Genomic DNA, 22,789 nt, shown 5'->3' on the forward strand with positions numbered 1-22,789 from the left:
GTAAAGTCACGCCGAAAAGCTAAAGAAAACCTAGTAAATAATCTATTTACGTTTCTTCAAACATGTCAAACGTTGTTTAGCATTAATCTTTTGGTCCATTTTTAACGTGAAACATCAGTAAACATCAGTAATATTTTCACACAACCTATCAAGTGTCTAGAATAAACGATTATGACAAAGACACTCTTCTCAGATTTATGCGCAGGCGCAAAAAATGAAGTGATGACGTGTCAACTTGTAAGCATTCTAATTCGGTCTGTATTCATCACAGATGCTTCAAACAACTTTCTAAAGATCGTTGACATCTAGTGGAAGCCTTAGGAGTTGCGAACTGAATTCTTTCTCACTGTGGTATCTATAAAACAATGACACTAAATAGTACAGTCACAAAATTCTCATTTTTTTTAATCTATTTTTCACAGGTTTTTGCCTGCAATATGAGTTTTGTTATACTTACAGACACCATTCAAACTGTTTTAGAAAATTCAGAGTGTTTTCTATCCAAATCTGGTAATAATATGCATATCCTAGCTTCTGAGTTGGTGTAGGAGGCAGTTAAAAATGGGCACATATTTTTTTCAAAATTCTCAATACTGCCCCCGTGGCCCGTAGAGGTTAAAATGGCTAGGGGAAGAGTATTTGATTTGATGCATTAGTGTATTAAACCTATTATAGAGGTGACAATCAAAGGAACACTAAATGTTGTCAAGTGAAAAAGGGACATGTACGAGATGGTTTAATGTTAGATAGCCTATTAAACATTTCTCACTAAATGCAGCATGTGAGTGTGGATATCTTCAAATGACCCATAACGTTATCTCCATCCCTGTCTAAAGATGACTAGTCACTGCTAACACTAACGCTGTAACATCTCAAAAGCTGTAACTCTTAAGCCGTTGTGTTTTAAAACTAACCAGTTTTAGGGGGAAAAAGAAACCAGTTTTAGGGGTAAAGAGGCAGGTAGCCAAGTGGTTAGAGCATTAGGCCAGTAACCGAAAGGTTGCTTGTTCAAATCCCAGAGCTGACAAGGTAAAAATCTGTCGTTCTGCCTCTGAACGTAACAGTTAACTGTTTCTAGGCTGTCATTGTAAATAAGAATTTGTTCTTAATTCACTTGCCTAGTTAAATAAAAAATAAAGTGTTAATTACATATTATGTAGTTAGTTTTACGAGTAACGGAGTCAAGTAACAGGTTACTTTTCCAAATTAGGTAATATTATTACAATTAATTCAAGCAACTTGTGTGAGAAAGATTTTAAATAAAAAGATAGGAAATCTGTACAGATGTTTGGCTTACAGTACTAATGGCTAATTAAGCAGCTCATATAGAGCAAAGCACTTGTAGACTAGAACAGGAAAGCAGTCACAGATGAAAAGAGAAACTAGTGATCAAATCCGAGTTAGTAAGTAGCCTGGCTATCCAATCTTTTTTTCATGAAAGTAACGCAAAGTAATGTAAAGCGTTACTTTCCACATAAAGTAAAATTTAACAAGTAATATGTAATATATTACTTTCCCAAGTAACTAATGACAACAGTTGTTGTAACACTGTGAAGCTGTCACGTTGTGACACTGTAACAATGTAACATTGCTAACGCTGTAAAACTGTAACTTTTTAACACTGCAAAGCTGTAGTGTTGTAACACTGTAAAGCTATAACACTATAATGTTTGTAACACTGTAACGAGTCCCTCCCGCTCCATCAGAACACATTCTAACCCACAAGGTGAGGTTAAGCAGAAGGCAAACAGGGCCAACCTAGAAAGGAGTGATAGATAAAACAATGGCAAAAAGATAAGCTCTACACAGAACGTTCTATTACAAAGGTTACATATACTGTACTTCCACAGTGGAGCAGCACAGTGCTGGGAATAATCCATCACTTTCCCCTCTCCTTTCTGCACTGCACGCTGAAACAGAGAGAGAGAGATTGAGAGACAGACAGACCGAGAGAGAGCGAGGGACAGAGACATACAGAGAGAAAGAGCATTGAGAGACAGACAGACCGAGAGAGAGCAAGAGACAGAGACATACAGAGAGAGAGAGATTGAGAGACAGACAGACCGAGAGAGAGCGAGAGACAGAGACATACAGAGAGAGAGAGATTGAGAGACAGACAGACCGAGAGAGAGCGAGAGACAGAGACAAACAGAGAGAGAGAGATTGAGAGACAGACAGACCGAGAGAGAGCAAGAGACAGAGACATACAGAGAGAGAGAGATTGAGAGACAGACAGACCGAGAGAGAGCGAGAGACAGAGACAAACCGAGAGAGAGAGATTGAGAGACAGACAGACCGAGAGAGAGCGAGAGACAGAGACATACAGAGAGAGAGAGATTGAGAGACAGACAGACCGAGAGAGAGCGAGAGACAGAGACAAACCTAGAGAGAGAGATTGAGAGACAGACAGACCGAGAGAGAGCGAGAGACAGAGACATACAGAGAGAGAGAGATTGAGAGACAGACAGACCGAGAGAGAGCGAGAGACAGAGACATACAGAGAGAGAGAGCATTGGACGTGTTCAGGCCTCTATGAAGTCCTGTCCGTAACGTCCTTGTACATCTGACTTCCCGATTGACTGCTGACTGCAGGACTACGAGTAGATAACCAGGGTTAGAATGTAATTATAGAATAATGAGCACGGACAAAAGGAAGATGGATCACAGTCATCTAAACTGCAGAGATTAATTTTTTTACACAGTGAGTAGCTAGCTCCAATACTGCAGTTGGTTATGTGGCTGACACTGCCACACTGCCTTGGCATTTGATGGGCAATAAGCAAGCGTGCGCTCGCCTGAGTTTGTATCATAATGATCCATTCATTTCTGCCCTGTAATTATTTATGTATGTAAGGTTGCTCATTGGGAAAACATTGAACTCAATCTTTTCGCACCCATTTTCTAATATGTCCCATTGAGAGAAGCCTGGTGGACGCCCAAACCACACACTTCATTGTCCTTCTTCCAGACTGCCCCTTATTTAACCCCGGCTTTATATTTTATTTTATTTTTATTTAACCTATATTTAACCAGGAAAAACCCATTGAGGTTAAAAACCTCTTTAAAAATCTCCCCAGGAAAGAAATTCAAGATCCTCCTCACTCTTCTTTGTGGAGTAATGCTTTCAATGCATTAAGGAAGAGAGAGAGGGAGAGAATGTGAGGGAGAGAAATGGAGAGAGACAAAGAACGAGAGAGAGAGCGAGAGAGACAGAAACATTTACTCATCACCTTGCCCTCTGGCAGCTGTGCCCTGGATGAACAAACATGCGTCACTGAACGTCAGCCGACTCGGCTCTACGCTGCTCTGCTTGTGCTCTGTCTCTATGGCCTTGCTGCTCCCAGCACCTAGATAAATACATTTATATATAGCTGTGGTTGAACTAATGGGGCGACTGACTGGGTGTTGGGGCTGTCGGTTGGCACTAGCTGAATCCATCCAATGCTCAGAGGACTACAAACGAGGGAACATTCCATCCTTTCCTCTCCTCCTGCTCTCCTCTCCTTTTCTCACAATAAACTATTACACAGCTGACAAGAGTGCAGGTGTTGTGTCTGCCTCAATGCTCACCATCCACATTCCCAGTCAAATAGAAAAAATGATCAACTGTCGATGATACACTGTGTTTCTGTAGCTGTGTGAGAGTAGGCCAATGTAAGAGCTATTGTTAATGTAAGGTGGGCCCAGAGCTGTTCAGGACAAATAAGAAAAGCAGTGGGTCTAGAGCAAGCAGATTGTATACAGCAACAGTACTTCCAGGCACATAAATAAGAGGACTCTTACTCAGGGTTCCCCAAACTCAGTCCTGCCCCCCCCCCACCCACTATATAGCTGATTCAGATAACCAACTCATCATCAAGCTTTGTTTATTTGAATCCGCTGTGTAGTGGATGCAAACGGGCAGTATCAGACTCGTCACCCGTCCTCTCCACCGGCATTAACTATTGACTGCATAATTTTAGCCCTACATCCCTGGCTCTAGGATGCTAGGGACCAGATGTGTGAGTCTTCAATATGGCGACAGATGGTAAGTGCAGAGTTAGGGGGAGGGGAAGGGGGTTGTGAAGGGGTAGGCAGGGTATAGTCGCCTGTCTCAGCTGACAGATAGGAGAGCTGGGTGATCGGGATCAGCAGCTGGCTCTGTGCTGGCAGACAGGTTAGGCAGGAGCACATGTTTAGGAGAAGATACACACATCACGTGCAAGGATACACACACGCGCACACACCCACACACAGACATGCGCACACGATCGGCACGCACGCATCAACACACACACTCACTCACGCACATACACACACACACACACACACATGCAGCACACACACACACGGTGAAGTGTAAACATTTTTCCTGATTGACACCATCATAGAATGACTTAATGATTAACCTATTGGGAGTGGCTGTCTGTCACAATTCATGTTTGAGTATACAGGGGGTGAGTGTGTGTGTTTGTGTACTGTATATAGCTTACTATAATTACATTCACACCCCTTTGCTGTCTAAACCCTAATCACATTCATGTTACATTCAGATACACACACGCTACTGTAATACGCCAAAGAACTGCACTGTAATAAAGCACAGCTTGTGCCGTAGGGAGTAGAGCAAAAACAAATTGTAATCTTTGTCTCTCTGTGATCTCAGCAGCACTGTGAATAAATCACCTCTCAGATTGATTATGTGTTCTCATTGTCAATCAAAGTAATTACCACATCTGGGCTGGGATGCCTTTTGTCAGGTAATCTCACACTGCCAAGTCAATCATGAGAAAGAGACAGAGAGAGAGAGAGACACAGAGAGAGAGAGAGAGAAAGAGAGAGAGAGAAATCCTGTGTGTGTGCGTGTGTTCTTGCATTGTGCATGCCTGGGTGTGTGCTGTGTCATGCATGCCTGAGTGTGTGTGCGTGTGTGTGTGCGCCTGCGTGTGTATGTAAACAAGCCAGGTAGTCATCTCACTTCTGATGCTGGATCTTAACATGACTCTCCTAATCTGAATGATTATCCTTCTTCAGTAACACTGTTGTTATTGGTTATTCAGTGTGTAGTTATTCCTCACGTCGCTATTTCTATTTGTCATTAAATGGTTTATCTTTATCTCTAACTCTGCATTGTTGGAAAAGGACCTGTAAATAAGCATTTCACTGATGGTCTTTTTTTTTTACAAAACGTGACAAACACAATTTGACTTAATTTGATTTGTCTCAGAGAGGCTGCATGTAACATGGTGAACATTACAGTTCACACAAACAATCCAGAATCTTCCTGTCACGACTTCCACTGAAGTCGGTTCCTCTCCTTGTTCGGGCGGCGTTTGGCGGTCGGCGTCACCGGTCTATCGTCAATCCACTTTTCATTTTCAATTTGTTTTGTCTTGTCTTCCTACACACCTGGTTCTCATTTCCCTCATTAAGTGTTGTGTATTTAACCCTCTGTTCCCCCCATGTCTTTGTGTGGCATTGTTCGTTGTAAGTGCTTGTGCACATGTTTACTGGTGCGTGTCGGGTTTTGTACCCATGTTGGTATTTTCTTTATGCCGTTGGTTTTGAGATTAAATGTGCTCCATGTGCTCGCCAGAGGTAGCCTGACTGCCATTAGGTACCGAGATGAGATCCTCAGACCCCTTGTGAGACCATATGGTGGTGCGGTTGGCCCTGGGTTCCTCCTAATGCAAGGCAATGCTAGACCTCATGTGGCTGGAGTGTGTCAGCAGTTCCTGCAAGATTAAGGCATTGATGCTATGGACTGGCCCGCCCGTTCCCCAGACCTGAATCAAATTGAGCACATCTGGGACATCATGTCTCGCTCCATCCACCAATGCCACATTGCACCACAGACTGTCCAGGATTTGGCGGATGCTTTAGTCCAGGTCTGGGAGGAGATCCCTCAGGAGACCATCCGCCACCTCATCAGAAGCATGCCCAGGCGTTGTAGGGAGGTCATACAGGCACGTGGAGGCCACACACACTACTGAGCCTCATTTTGACTTCTTTTAAGGACATTACATCAAAGTTGGATCAGCCTGTAGTGTGGTTTTCCACTTTAATTTTGAGTGTGACTCCAAATCCAGACCTCCATGGGTTGATAAATTGGATTTCCATTTATTATTTTTGTGTGATTTTGTTGTCAGCACATTCGACTATGTAAAGAAAAAAGTATTTCATAATTCAGAGCTAGGATGTGTTATTTTAGTGTTCCCTTCATTTTTTTGAGCAGTGTATATACACTATAAGTTTGGACACACATTCTCATTCAAGGGTTTTTCTTTATTTTTTACTATTTTCTACATTGTAGAATAATAGTAAAGACATCAAAACTATTAAATAACACATATGGAATCATATATTAACCAAAAAAGTGTTAAACAAATCAAAATATATTTTATATTGGAGATTCTTCAAAGTAGTCACCCTTTGCCTTGATGACAGCTTTGCACACTCTTGCCATTCTCTCAACCAGCTTCATTAGGTAGTCTCCTGGAATGCATTTCAATTAACAGGTGTGCCTTGTTAAAAGTTTGAGTTTGAGCCAATCAGTTGTGTTGTGACAGGTAGGGTGGTATACAGAAGATAGCCCTATTTGGTAAAAGACAAAGTCCATATTATGGCAAGAACAGCTGAAATAAGCAAAGAGAAAAGACAGTCCATCATTACTTTAAGACATGAAGGTCAGTCAATCAGGAACATTTCAAGAACTTTAAAAGTTTCTTCAAGTGCAGTTGCAAAAACCATCAAGCGCTATGATGAAACCAGCTCTCATGAGGAGCGCCACAGGAAAGTAAGACCCAGAGTTACCTCTGCTGCAGGGGACAAGTTCATTAGAGTTACCAGCCTCAGATTGCAGCCCAAATAAATGCTTCACAGAGTTCAAGTAACGGACACATCTCAACATCAACTGTTCAGAGGAGACTGCATGAATCAGTCCTTTATGGTCGAATTCCTGCAAAGAAACGCCTACTACAAGACACCAATAAGAAGAATAGACTTGCTGGGGCCAAGAAACACTAGCAATGGACATCAGACCCGTGGAAATCTGTCCTTTGGTCTGATGAGATCAAATTTGAGATTGTTGGTTCCAACCACCATGTCTTTGTGAGACGCAGAGTAGGTGAATGGATGATCTCCGCATGTGTGGTTCCCACCGTGAAGCATGGAGGAGGAGGTGTGATGTTGTGGGGGTGCTTTGCTGGTGACACTGTCTGTGATTTATTTAGAATTCAAGGCACACTTAACCACCATGGCTACCATAACATTCTGCAGTGATACGCCATCCTACCTGGTTTGCGCTTAGTGGGACTATTATTTGTTTTCAACAGGACAATGACCCAACACTTCTCCAGGCTGTGAAAGAGCTATTTTACCAATAAGGAGAGTGATGGACAGCTGCATCAGATGACCTGGCCTCCACAATCACCCAACCTCAACCCAATTGAGATGGTTTGGGATGAGTTGGACTGTAGAGTGAAGGAAAAGCAGCCAACAAGTGCTCAGCATATGTGGGAACTCTGTTGGAAAAGCATTCCAGGTGAAGCTGGTTGAGAGAATGCCAAGAGTGTACAAAGCTGTCATCTAGGCAAAAGGTGGCTACTTTGAAGAATCTAAAATCTAAAATCTATTTTAATATGTTTAACACATTTTTTGGTTACTACATGATACCATATGTGTTCTTTCATATTTTTGATGCCTTCACTATTATTGTAGAAAATAGTCAAAATAAAGAAAAACCCTTGAATTAGTAGGTGTGTCCAAACTTTTGAATGGTACTGTATGTGTGTATATAATATATATATATATATTATATAAATAATCTTATCTATAAATATGTAATTCAAGACTTCTTCCTGTGTACAAACTGGTTATTGTTAATCTAACTAAGTAGATAGAAGAGGCCGTCTTTTGATCTGAATCACCAACAACTGTTTGTTTTGTTTGAAACACAAGTTGATGTATAAATGGTGAAACATCGTCACAGTGACAGCTGTTTAGTGAAAACATAATTGGTGGTCCTCAACTTGATTTATTTGATAAGCAGAGTAAGACAAATTTTAATTAGCTCAATTATTTATGAATTTAATAGGCTAATAGAGTGTATTAAAATATTCCAATACCTGTTGTGGCAATTATTGCACTTAATTATAAAGTAGTAAAACAATTCTGGTTGATAATTATCTTTAATTTATCCATGGTCAGACATCTTGCGTCTTTAAATAACACAGCAAAACATTTTTAATTGTTTTTTAATATATTTTAGGGTAGACCTTTTATAGATGAGAATATTAAATATCTGCATGGGGTTCATTTTTCTTTAAATTTGTCATTTTTAAATAAAAGTTACAGAAACCATAAAGAGACTTTGTAACAGAAAAATACATTGTATGTCCATTGCTTACTTTATAGAGATGTTCAAAGCAGTCTTGTCTGGAGGGAAAAAATCCTTTACCATAATGGCGTTTGTATAAAAAAAATGGAAAAATATATAGAAAATCTAAATGCCAGAATGCACTGGCATTTGCGTCCTAAATGGCACTCTATTCCCAAACAGTGAGGTACTTTTCACCAGGGCTCATATGTAGGCAATAGGGGGCCGTTTGGAACATAGCCTGGGCCTTCATGAATAAGCCAAAAGACTCCGCTTCACTTGTATAGCTCCTCTATTTGTGTGATATAAATGAATATCAATGTCACACAATCAATTCTACCAAGGACAGAAGACACACACAGACACACACACACACACACGCACAGACACACGCACAGACGCACACACAGACGCACACACACAGACACACACACAGACACACTAAGAGAGACAACATGGGCAGAAATAATATAAATAATAGTGCCAACACACATTAATATGCTGTTGTCGTACAAATCAAGATTGTCATTTTTTTTCGTATTTGATGTATAATCACCATCGTAATGTAACAATGATTAAATAAAGAATTCCATATCCCCATGGTGACAGTTTCCCTATTAATAAAGTGTCAGAATCAGACCTATCTAATGAATATTAAGAGTGCTGGTAGTGGTGGGGGCTGCATCCCTCCTGGCTCCCAGCCCATGGACAATATTAGAAGGCCTGTTTTTCATTATAAAGGAAGGAGCCTCAGTCAGTGTGGTTAATTCACCCAGCTGGTGATGAGATGCAGCGTCTACTGACTCTGAGCTGACTCACACCCCTCTACTCTCTATCACAATCCCAAATGTATTTCTCTCTCTTTCTCTCTTTCAGACTTGTCTCTCTCTCTCTCTCTCTACTCTCAATCTCTCTTTCCTCCCTCTGTATCTATCATTCACCCTCTCTCCTCTCCCCTCTGTCTCAGCTCCTGGTCCAGTAGGGCTTTAGAGCATGTGTCGGTCTGTTTCTCTGAGACCAGGCTTCGGATCAGAAGCATGTTCAACACATTGCACCGCAATCTGTCGTCAGCTCCTGTGACTGATAGCTGTTGAAAAAAGGCACACAAACCCTGACCATTTGAAACACACACAAGCCCTAACAGTCTGGTCCAACAAAATATGTGCAGAATGAGAGGAGAGGGAGTTTGATAATGTTGGAGTATATTATCACCTGGTTTTGAATGGCTGAGTCAGAGATGGAGAACGAACAGTGCGAGAGAATTCTTCCAGCATTAGATAGACGAAGAATTACGTTAATGATAGTTGTGGAGCATTTTGAAGACGGGCTTTCTAACTGTCACACACATGGACATATTTTATATTTAGACATTTTGATTACTGCAAGGTAACCTACAGTGCCAATTTCATTATTAATCTTTGTGTTCCTAGAACTTGTACAGGTATGAATAGCATAGTGTGCTTGAATATATCCAGAGATGAACACTACAAACATCAGAACATACAATATATCTCTGCTCTGTGGGAGAACTGGACACTACCAGAGTGGAAACTACCCTTTGGGGGCTGTGAGATGAAGAGAGGAACAGAGGGGTAGAGATGCGCCCTGGGACCAGAGAGCATGAGAGCCACAGAGCCCTGAAGTCTCCAGGGCCGCCAGCCACGTCAGACAGCTCAGAAACAAGGACTCGTGGACACATTTCAAAAACTAAATACATTTGCATGGAGGCTAAATTTCATCACTCAGTGAAATATATTCTACTCACTGGATTACCGTTGAGATTCTGAACTCTTCAGAACCAAACGCACACACACACGGACAGACGCACACAAACACACACAAACACCTGAGTATTCCTGACAAGCCACCTCAAGGATGATCCTATTAAACAATGACACATGGTGGGTGGTGTACTGTGTTGAAATATGACATGGAAATATGACAGTTGTCATGACTTGCGCCACCTTAAACACCCCCAAGACAGCTGTTGAAAGCTATCCAGTTTGATGCCATGTCACCATGAACAGATGCAACACAATCTCCTTTTTACCCCATTTCTCAATTACATATTCACATTTCGAGTCAGTTTTCTTGTACATCACTCACAATACACCCCCATACCTTTACTGTATGAACAAAGATCATTTCCCAAAAGGTCTAAAATAATTCTGGGTTTCAAGGAAAAAAAGCTAAGAGCTGAAAGAACTGTATCTGCTAGCAGTCAGCCAGTACAGGGGAATAATTCAATTTCAGATAAAAGGAAAACCCAAACAACCTTGACGATGTTCCTGCTGTACACTATGGGGAATTATTCACTGTGAATTTCTCTGTTATATACTTTTATTGTGTGCATGAATGACATGAAAGGAGTGAAGCACTTTCACTGTCAATATCTGAAACAGTTGAGAAAAGAAATATCTGCAAATATGCGCACAATGTTTGATTAAAAAAATAGTGCTGCGAACAAGAACGTTCGGGAGTATGGGAGTTCTTTTATTCGTCATTTTAATTCTTCATGCCTCTACACTCGACAAACGGTGTACAAACATTGATCTTCTTTGAACAATATCTGCAAAAGTGAAAATAATGCTGTGACAGTACATTGTTTTGCTCATGTTTCTGTTCTAAGACAGGGTTTTGCATAGAGATTAAGCTTGCCCCATCCCAGCTAGCGCCTAACGTTCTGAGAACCATATGTTTCTTAGAGCGTGGTAGTCCTATGGCTATTTTGCATTAAACCTTCCCACAACTTTCTGAGAATGGTGCAGGACTAATGCTTGGCTTTGGAACATTCTCAGCACATTTAAGGAACTATTTTATTACTTTAACATAACGTTTCCTTATAGTTCTAACATGGTTACATTTAATTAAACTTTTCATAATGTTCTAGGAACATTGTCCAACTGGTTTGACATTGTGAATGTTCTCAAATAGTTCAGAGAAGGTAGTAAAGGAAATTATACTTTGTGCATCTTATCTTTGGTGTGATAAACAATCCTTGGTTCCTGCCCGTGTCTGGTAAAGATATGAGAAGGGGGCGTCATGGCCCTCTCCGGAGAAACATCTGGCAGAAAGCCCAGAATATGTTCTTTAAGTTAGGATAGGAGATGGAGCCAGTCACATGGAGGAACCAATCCAATGAATCGTGTTTATATAGGTTTAGATAGCAGTATATAAGGCTGTATGTAAGGATCACCCTTTTAGAGCTCACTTCAGACCAGTACTTTATGCATCTAAGTTTGACTGTAAGCTCTCCAGTTTGCTGACAAACAATGAATCATTTAAGATTGACTTTGAGTGTCCCTGTGTAAGAATTTCCACGACAAGGTTAAGTTCTTCTGTGGGAATTTCAGTACTTCAGCATAATGTTTCCTACAGGTTTCCTCATGGTTCTATTTAAAGTCATGTTGTCAAATTGTTCCGAGGTCGTTAAAACTTTCCATAAAAAACACAAGAAAATGTTTGTAACATTCAGAGAACGTTCTAAGGAAGTTTTAAAAAAACATACATTCTGTTCTCAGAACTTTAAGAAAGCTTTCCATAAAAACCACAAGAAAACTTAGGAAAGTTCAGAGAACGTTCTAAAAATGTTATTTAAATACATGTACATTCCGTTCTCAGCATCTGACCAATCACGTGTGAGCATCCGGTAAGTCACGTGTTGAACTCGGAACGAGGAAGAGCTCGATTTGTTGTTATGAATGTTTTCAAAGTCTCTGAAAAAGTGTTCTATTGAAAAAGTTTGGTTACAAGTTACCTTTTCAATTTTGATCCCGTGATGCAGTTAGCCTCAGTTGCTGGGACTGGTATATCTATCCAGCGATCCTGCCTACCAAAAGTTTGAAGAGCTGCTTTGCATAGCAGCTAACCTAGCTGCTAACTAGCTATCAAGCTAGCAAGGTTTCCTTGACAGCTTGAACACAGCCCGCAATGCAGTTAACCCTTGTGGCTAAGACCGCGTATTTTGCCGGGCTTGTGGCTGTCTAAATCCCTGCTGTTTGTTGCTGTTTAAATCTGACCCTTTGACCTGTGTGGATACCACGTTAGCCTACGTTGCTAACATTGCATTCAAATCCAAAGCCAGTGGGAGTAACGGAGAGGATGGTGTTTAGCACAGATGAAGGATCTTTTAAACAAACAAAAATGGTTCTACAAGCAGTTGTTACAACAACTGGAAAATAGAGAGATTCAAGAGCTTTGTCCAAATACTGATAGACTTAACTACCAAAATAATGGACGATCTGACCAGAGAGGTCCAGGTATGGAGCAGTTTGCAGTTCTCCCAGGGAGAGGTGGATGTCCTGAAAGAGACTTGCAGCAAAATGATAAACTGTAAGTCCTCTCAAGATGACATCAGCACTGTCTGTGAATCATTATTAACAAAGACTGGGAAAACAGATCCAGGAGGAATAACATCACTGTGAATGGCATACCAGAATCTTCACATGAGAACTGGGCCGAATGTGAGGAGAAAGTATGAAAAATGATCACTGAAAAGTTGCAGATAGCTCTTACGAAGATTGAGGTGGAGCACACCCACAGGTCTTGAAAACATGTAACCAGCCCAGGTGACAGACCCAGGCCGATAGTGGCCAAGTTCCTCAGGTTTAAGGACAACATGTCTGAGAGTGTCAAGAACTTGAGAGGAACCAACTTCTTCCTCAACGAGGACCTCTCTGAAGCTGTGAGCCAGAGGCAGAAAGACCTTCCAGAAGGAATAACATCGCTGCGGATGGCATACCACAGTCTTCACATGAGAACCGGGCTGAGTCTGAAGAGAAAGTACGATGCTCTCTGGCAGCTCTGAAAGCTGCCTGAGAGCATTGGAACATTGCTTACATCCACAATGACAGGCTCATTGTCCACGCTCCCTCCCAAAAGCCTGGGAGGAATGAGAGTGCCAAGCCTCATCACACACACACATATTTCTTTTGTCTCCATATTATGTCTATCGCCGATAAACTACCAAGGAAAGGAATAGCCTCATATTAAGAAAAGCCCACATTAATATACTGTATGTAGCCTTAGAAATTAGGTTAATGAAATCAATAACCAGCTAACATTAGATAACACTCATATATCAGCGAACTCTGAAACTCACTTAGATAAATCATTTTATGATAAAGCAGTAGCAATATGAGATATAACATTGACATAAAATACAGGAATGCCTATGGGGAGGTGATGCTGTATATGTTCAGAGCCATATTCCTGTAAAGCTTAGAGAGGATCTCATGTCAAATGGTGTTGAAATATTTTGGTTGCAAGTTCACCTGCCTCATCTTTCGGGGTGCGGCTATAGGCTATGTTAACAGAGAGATCTATTTTCTGGGTGACCTGAACATTGACTGGTTAGCAACTAGCTGTCCTGTCAAGCGGAAGCTTCTAATTGTGACTAATGTCTGTAATGTGACCCAGGTTATTGCCAGCACTATTTTCTATATCTTTAACCAAAGCCTAAAAGAATGTGTGTCCACAGGCGTGGAAGGAAGCTAAAGTTATTCCACTGCCTAAAAATAGTAACACACCCTTTGCTGGCTCTAAGAGCCCCCCAATCAGTTTGCTGCCTGTTCTTAGAAAACTAAAATCAAATCAAATTGTATTTATTAGTCACATGTGTTGAATACTACAGGTGTAGACCTTTCAGTGAAATGCTTACTTAGGAGCCCCTAACCAACAATGGAGTATAAGTAAGAATAAGAAATAAAAGTAACAAGTAATTAAAGAGCAGCAGTCAAATAATAATAAGGAGACTATAAACAAGGAGGTACCGGTACAGAGTCAATGTGCGGGTGTACCGGTTAGTTAAGGTAATATGTACATGTAGGTAGAGCTATTAAAGTGACTACACACAAATGATAACAGTGAGTAGCAGCAGTGTAAAAGAGAGGGGGGGCAATGCAAATAGTCTAGGTAGCCAAATAGTCTAGGTAGCCAGATGTTCAGGAGTCTTATGGCTTTGGGGGTAGAAGCCTCTTGGACCTAGACTTGGAGCTCCGGTACCGCTTGGCATGCAGTAGCAGAGAGAACAGTCTATGACTAGGTTGGTTGGAGTCCTTGACAATTTATAGGGCCTTCCTCTGACACCGCCTGATGTAGAGGTTCTGGAGGGCAGGAAGCTTGGCCCCAGTGATGTACTGGGCCATACACACTACCCTCTGTAGTGCCTTGCAGTCAGAGGCCGAGCAGTTGCCACACCAGGCAGTGATGCAACCAGTCACAATGCTCTCGATGGTGCAGCTGTAGAACCTTTTGAGGATCTGAGGATCCATGCCAAATCTTTTCAGTTTCCTGAGGGGGAATAGGTTTTGTCGTGCCCTCTTCTTGGTGTGCTTGGACAATGTTAGTTTGTTGGTGATCAAATCAAATCAAATGTATTTATATAGCCCTTATTACATCAGCTGATATATCAAAGTACTGTACAGAAACCCAGCCTAAAACCCAAAACAGCAAGCAATGCAGGTGTAGAAGCATGGTGGCTAAGAAAACCTCCCTAGAAAGGCCAAAACCTAGGAGGAAACCTAGAGAGGAACCAGGCTATGAGGGGTGGCCAGTCCTCTTCTGGCTGTGCCGGGTGGAGATTATAACAGAACATGGCCAAGATGTTCAAATGTTCATAAATGACCAGCATGGTAAAATAATAGTAATCACAGTGAACAGGTCAGGGTTCCATAGCCACAGGCAGAACAGTTGAAACTGGAGCAGCAGCACGGCCAGGTGGACTGGGGACAACAAGGAGTCATCATGCCAGGTAGTTCTGAGGCATGGTTCTAGGGCTCAGGTCCTCCGAGAGAGAGAAAGAAAGAAAGAAAGAGAGAAAGAGAGAGAGAATTAGAGAGAGCATACTTAAATTCACACAGGACACCGGATAAGACAGGAGAAATACTCCAGATATAACAGAATGACCCTAGTCCCCCGTCACGTAAACTACTGCAGCATAAATACTGGAGGCTGAGACAGGAGGGGTCAGGAGACACTGTGGCCCCATCCGATGATACCCCCGGACAGGGCCAAACAGGCAGGATATAACCCCACCCACTTTGCCAAAGCACAGCCCCCACACCACTAGAGGGATATCTTCAACCACCAACCTACCATCCTGAGACAAGGCCGAGTATAGCCCACAAAGATCTCCGCCACGGCACAACCCAAGGAGGGGGCGCCAACCCAGATAGGAAGACCACGTCAGTGACTCAACCCACTCAAGTGACGCACCCATCCTAGGGACGGCATGGAAGAGCACCAGTAAGCCAGTGACTCAGCCCCTGTGATAGGGTTAGAGGCAGAGGATCCCAGTGGAGAGAGGGGAACCGGCCAGGCAGAGACAGCAAGGGCTCTTCGTTGCTCCAGTGCCTTTCCGTTCACCTTCACACTCCTGGGCCAGACTACACTCAATCATAGGACCTACTGAAGAGATGAGTCTTCAATAAAGACTTAAAGGTTGAGACCGAGTCTGCGTCTCTCACATGGGTAGGCAGACCATTCCATAAAAATGGAGCTCTATAGAGAGAGCCCTGCCTCCAGCTGTTTGCTTAGAAATTCAAGGGACAATTAGGAGGCCTGCGTCTTGTGACCATAGCGTACGTGTAGGTATGTACGGCAGGACCAAATCGGAAAGATAGGTCGGGGGCAAGCGCATGTAATGCTTTGTAGGTTAGCAGTAGGTTAGCAGTAAAACCTTGAAAGGCTAGCACTGGAGTAATATGATCACATTTTTTGGTTCTAGTCAGGATTCTAGCAGCCGTATTTAGCACTAACTGAAGTTTATTTTGTGCTTTATCTGGGTAGCCGGAACGTAGAGCATTGCAGTAGTCTAACCTAGAAGTAACAAAAGCATGCATTCATTTTTCTGCATCATATTTGGACAGAAAACTTCTGATTTTTGCAATGTTATGTAAATGGAAAAAAGCTGTCCTTGAAACAGTCTTGGTATGTTCGTCAAAAGAAAGATCAGGGTCCAGAGTAAAGCCGAGGTCCTTCACAGTTTTATTTGAGACGACTGTACAACCATCAAGATTAATTGTCAGATTCAACAGAACATCTCTTTGTTTCTTGGGACCTAGAACAAGCATCTCTGTTTTGTCCGAGTTTAAAAGTAGAAAGTTTGCAGCCATCCACTTCCTTATGTCTGAAACGCAGGCTTCCAGCGAGGGCAATTTTGGGGCTTTACCATGATTCATTGAAATGTACAGGTTTGTGTCATCCTCATAGCAGTGAAAGTTAACATGTTTTCGAATGATATCCCCAAGAGGTAAAATATATAGTGAAAACAATAGTGGTCCAAAAACGGAACCTTGAGGAACACCAAAATGTACAATTGATTTGTCAGAGGACAAACCATTCACAGAGACAAACTGATATCTTTCCGACAGATAAGATCTAAATCAGGCCAGAACTTGTCCGTGTAGACCAATTTGGGTTTCCAATTTCTCCAAAAGAATGTGGTGATCGATGGTATGAAAAGCAGCACTAAGGTCTAGGAGCATGAGGACAGATGCAGAACCTCGGTCTGACGCCATTTAAAGGTCATTTACCACCTTCACATGTGCAGTCTCAGTGCTATGATGTGGTCTAAAATCAGACTGAAGCATTTTGTATACATTGTTTGTCTTCAGGAAGGCAGTGAGTTGCTGCGCAACAGCTTTTTCTAAAAGTTTTGAGAGGAATGGGAGATTCGATATAGGCCGATAGTTTTTTATATTTTCTGGGTCAAGGTTTGGCTTTTTCAAGAGAGGCTTTATTACTGCCACTTTTAGTGAGTTTGGTACACATCTGGAAGGCCAAGCACACATAGGAAGGCCAAGCACAGGAAGCAGCTCTTTCAGTAGTTTATTTGGAATAGGGTCCAGTATGCAGCTTGAAGGTATAGAGGCCATGATTATTTTCATCATTGTGTCAAAAGATATAGTACTTAAACACTTGAGTGTCTCCCTTGATCCTAGGTCCTGGCAGAGTTGTGCAGACTCAGGACAACTGAGCTTTGGAGGAATACGCAGGTTTAAGGGGGAGTCCGTAATTTGCTTTCTAATGATCATGATCTTTTCCTCAAAGAAGTTCATGAATTTATTACTGCTGAAGTGAAAGCCATCCTCTCTTGGGGAATGCTGCTTTTTAGTTAGCTTGGCGACAGTATCAAAAAGTAATTTCGGATTGTTCTTATTTTTCTCAATTAAGTTGGAAAAATAGGATGATCGAGCAGCAGTGAGGGCTCTTCGATACTGCACGGTACTGTCTTTCCAAGCTAGCCGGAAGACTTCCAGTTTGATGTGGCGCCATTTCCGTCCCAATTTTCTGGAAGCTTGCTTCAGAGCTCGGGCATTTTCTGTATACCAAGAAGCTAGTTTCTTATGACAAATGCTTTTAGTTTTTAGGGGTGCAACTGTATCTAGCGTATTGCGTAAGGTTAAATTGAGTTCCTCAGTTAGGTGGTTAACTGATTTTTGTCCTCTGACATCCTTGGGTAGGTAGAGGGAGTCTGGAAGGGCATCACGGAATCTTTGGGTTGTCCGAGAATTTATAGCACGACTTTTGATGCTCCTTGGTTGGGGTCTGAGCAGATTATTTGTTGCGATTGCAAACGTAATAAAATGGTGGTCCGATAGTCCAGGATTATGAGGAAAAACATTAAGATCCACAACATTTATTCCATGGGACAAAACTAGGTCCAGAGTGAATGTGGCAGTGAGTAGGTCCGGAGACATGTTGGACAAAACCCACTGAGTCAATGATGGCTCCGAAAGCCTTTTGGAGTGGGTCTGTGGACTTTTCCATGTGAATATTAAAGTCACCAAAAATATGAATATTATCTGCTATGACTACAAGGTGCGATAGGAATTCAGGGAACTCAGTGAGGAACGCTGTATATGGCCCAGGAGGCCTGTAAACAGTAGCTATAAAAAGTGATTGAGTAGGCTGCATAGATTTCATTATTAGAAGCTCAAAATACGTTTTTTTTGTAAATGTAAATTTGCTATCGTAAATGTTAGCAACACCTACGCCTTTGCGGGATGCGCGGGGGATATGATCACTAGTGTAACCAGGAGGTGAGGCCTCATTTAACACAGTAAATTCATCAGGCTTAAGCCATGTTTCAGTCAGGCCAATCACATCAAGATTATGATCAGTGATTAGTTAATTGATTATAACTGCCTTGGAAGTGAGGGATCTAACATTAAGTAGCCCTATTTTGAGATGTGAGGTATCACGATCTCTTTCAATAACGGCAGGAATGGAGGAGGTCTTTATTCTAGTGAGATTGCTAAGGTGAACACCGCCATGTTTAGTTTTTCCCAACCTATGTCGAGGCACAGACACGGTCTCAATGGGGATAGCTGAGCTGACTACACTGACTGTGCTAGTGGCAGACTCCACTATGCTGGCAAGCTGGCTAACAGCCTGCTGCCTGGCCTGCACCCTATTTCATTGTGGAGCTAGGGGAGTTAGAGCCCTGTCTATATTCATAGATAAGATGAGAGCGCCCCTCCAGCTAGGATGGAGTCTGTCACTCCTCAACAGGCCAGGCTTGGTCCTTCCCTGTGGCTCAGTTGGTACAACATGGTGTGTGCAACGCCAGCATGGTGTGTGCAACGCCAGCATGGTGTGTGCAACGCCAGCATGGTGTGTGCAACGCCAGCATGGTGTGTGCAACGCCAGCATGGTGTGTGCAACGCCAGCATGGTGTGTGCAACGCCAGCATGGTGTGTGCAACGCCAGCATGGCGTGTGCAACGCCAGCATGGCGTGTGCAACGCCAGGGTTGTGGGTTCGATTCCCACAGGGGGCCAGTACAACAAACAAAAAAATGCATAAAATGAAATGTATGTATTCACTACTGTAAGTCGCTCTGGATAAGAGCATCTGCTAAATGACTAAAATGTAAAAATGTCCTGTTTGTGGGTGAGTCCCAGAAAGAGGGCCAATTATCTACAAATTCTATCTTTTGGGAGGGGCAGAAAACAGTGATTGAGTTGTGAGACTTTGCTGTAGAGCTCATCACTCCCCCTAACTGGGAGGGGGCCAGAGACAATTACTCGATGCCGACACATCTTTCTAGCTGATTTACACGCTGAAGCTATGTTGCGCTTGGTGACCTCTGACTGTTTCATCCTAACATCGTTGGTGCCAACGTGGATAACAATATCCCTATACTCGCCAGTTTTAGCTTTAGCCAGCGCCATCTTCAGATTAGCCTTAACGTCAGTAGCCCTGCCCCCTGGTAAACAGTGTATGATCGCTGGATGATTCGTTTTAAGTCTAATACTGCGGGTAATGGAGTCGCCAATGACTAGGGTTTTCAATTTGTCAGACCTAATGGTGGGAGGCTTCGGCATCTCAGACCCCGTAACAGGAGGAGTAGAGACTGTGTTGAGGATCAGCGTGGCGGATGTGTTTTTACCTACCCTTACCACCTGGGGGTGGCCCGTCAGGAAGTCCAGGATCCAGCTGCAGAGGGAGGAGTTTAGTCCCAGGGTCATTAGCTTAGTGATGAGCATTGAGGGCACTGTGGTGTTGAACACTGAGCTGTAGTCGATGAATAGCATTCTCACATAAGTGTTCCTTTTGTCCAGGTGGGAAAGGGCAGTGTGGAGTTCAATAGAGATTGCATCATCTGTGGATCTGTTAGGGTGGTATGCAAATTGGAGTGGGTCTAGGGTTTCTGGGATAATGGTACTGATGTGAGCCATGACCAGCCTTTCGAAGCACTTCATGGCTACATACGCTACGGGTCGGTAATCATTTAGGCAGGTTACCTTAGTGTTCTTGGGCACAGGGAGAGGATTAATGGAGAGGATTGTGTTTTACCAAATCCAATGCTATTTTTCAAAGAACAAGCTACTGACTTTAAAACCTCTTACATCTACACGTTCCGCTAGCGGAACGTCTGCTCCAATATCCAATGATGGGCGGGGCGCGAAATTCAAACTCCTCTAAATCCGAAAACTTACACTTTTCAAACATATGACTATGTTACAGCTATTTAAAGACAAGACTCTCCTTTATCTAACCAAACTGTCCGATTTCAAAAAGGCTTTACAGCGAAAGCAAAACATTAGATTATGTCAGCAGAGTACCCAGCCAGGAATAATCACACAGCCATTTTTCAAGCTAGCATATCATGTCACATAAACCCAAACCATATCTAAATGCAGCACTAACCTTTGATGATCTTCATCAGATGACACACCTAGGACATTGTGTTATACAATACATGCATGTCTGTTCAATCAAGTTCATATTTATATCAAAAACCAGCTTTTTACATTAGCATGTGACGTTCAGAACTAGCATTCCCACCGAACACTTCCGGTGATTTTACTAAATTACTCACGATAAACGTTCACAAAAAGCATAACAATTATTTTAAGAATTATAGATACAGAACTCCTCTATGCACTCGATATGTCCGATTTTAAAATAGCTTTTCGGATGAAGCACATTTTGCAATAATGTAAGTACATAGCCCGGCGTTACAGGGCTAGCTATTTAGACACCCACCCAGTGTAGCCTTCACCAAAATCACATTTCCTATAAGAAAAATGTTCTTACCTTGCTTGTTCTTCATCAGAATACACTGCCAGGACTTCTACTTCAATAACAAATGTAGGTTTGGTCCCAAATAATCCATCGTTATATCCAAACAGCGACGTTTTGTTCGTGCGTTCTAGACACTATCCCAACGCTAAATCTCGGCCACGAGCATGACGCAAAATATGACAAAAAATTTCGAAATATTCCATTACCGTACTTCGAAGCATGTCAACCGCTGTTTAAAACCAATATTTATGCAATTTATCTCGTAGAGAAGCGATAATATTCCGACCGGGAATCTGCCTGTCTGTAAACTGAGGAAAAAACCAAAAGCCGGGGGCGGGGCGTGTCACGCGCCTAAGGCTTAGTCCATTGACTGACCACTCAGCATTTGCTCTCGTGTGCTTCAGCCAGGGCTTTGAATGACATCATTCCTGTTTTTCCCGGGCTGTGAGACTCCATTGTTGACGTGAGAAGTGTCACGTAAGAGCAGAGATCCTTTGTAAACGATAGAGAGATTCAAGAAGGGCAAGAAATGTTCAGACAGGGTACTTCCTGAACAGAAGCATCTCAGGTTTTTGCCTGCCATAGGAGTTCTGTTATACTCACAGACACCATTCAAACAGTTTCAGAAACTTTGGAGTGTTTTCTCTCCAAAGCTAATAATTATATGCATATTCCAGTTTCTGGGCAGGACTAATAATCAGATTAAATCGGGTACGTTTTTTATCCAGCCGTGAAATTACTGCCCCCTAGATGTAAGAGTTAAGCATGCATATAGAGAAGGGCACTCAACTTGTACTGCACTGACTCAGAAATGGATAATAAGATGCATTGTTAGATTTCAGTGCAGCTTTTGATGTTACTGATCATTAATTGTTATGGCTCCACATCACATTTATTCAATGGAAGTTTATCTTACATCAGATACTGTATGTACAGTGTGGTGTCCATCAGGGCTGTTGCCTTGGGCTGTTACTCTTCTCTGTTTTTACAAATGATTTGCCACTGGACTTACATGAAGCTAGAATGACTATGTATGAGGATGATTCCACACTCTACATCTCAGCACCCAAAGCCAGTGAGCTCACTGAAATTCTAAATAAGGATTTACAGTCAGTATCAGAATAGGTGATTAATAATTAACGGGTCTTAAACACATCTAAACTAAAAATATTGTATTGGTTCAAAACATTCTCTAAGACTTAAACCTTAACTGGAGTTGTACATAAAGGAAGTTAAACTACTAGGTATAACATTAACATTGGATGGTAATTTGTCATGGGCAAGTCATATTGACAAAGTTGTTGTGAAGATGGGTAGGGGTATATCTGTTATATCTTCACACAATCATCAACTGTACTAGTTGTTCAGGCTCTGGTCTTGTTCCATCTTGTTTACTGTCCAGTAATATGGTCAAGTGCAGCAAGGAAAGACCTAGCAAAGCTGCAGCTGGCTTGAAACAGAGCAGCCCGCCTTGCCCTTAACTGCACATACAGAACTAACATTAACAACATGCATGCCAGTCTTTCCTGGTTGAGGGCTGTGATAGAAAAATTACATATTTACCTGATTTGTTGGATATTTAACAATTATTTACTTAAAGAATACTGTAGTAAGACATTTCTTTCATTCATTCTGAGTGAACTGAGATGAGTTTTTTGAAGCTGAGGCTGGCAACTGATTAAGTGATGGCTAGGAAAAAACTTACAGCTGGCATTCCATAGATAAGATGTGGTGGGTGTCACCGAGATAGAGATAGCCTGGAGGAACAGAACAAAGGCCTCAGTTTTCCTAATTATCCTGGCATCTGGGAGACAGCACCAGAGGCAGATTACCAGAGGATGAACCCAAAGTGGCTTATGGTGCGCCCCCAATCTATATGCAAGGGGTTGAACCACTCATG

The sequence above is a fragment of the Salmo trutta genome, chromosome 1 (assembly GCF_901001165.1).
Source record: "Salmo trutta chromosome 1, fSalTru1.1, whole genome shotgun sequence".
In the NCBI taxonomy this organism is placed as follows: domain Eukaryota; kingdom Metazoa; phylum Chordata; class Actinopteri; order Salmoniformes; family Salmonidae; genus Salmo; species Salmo trutta.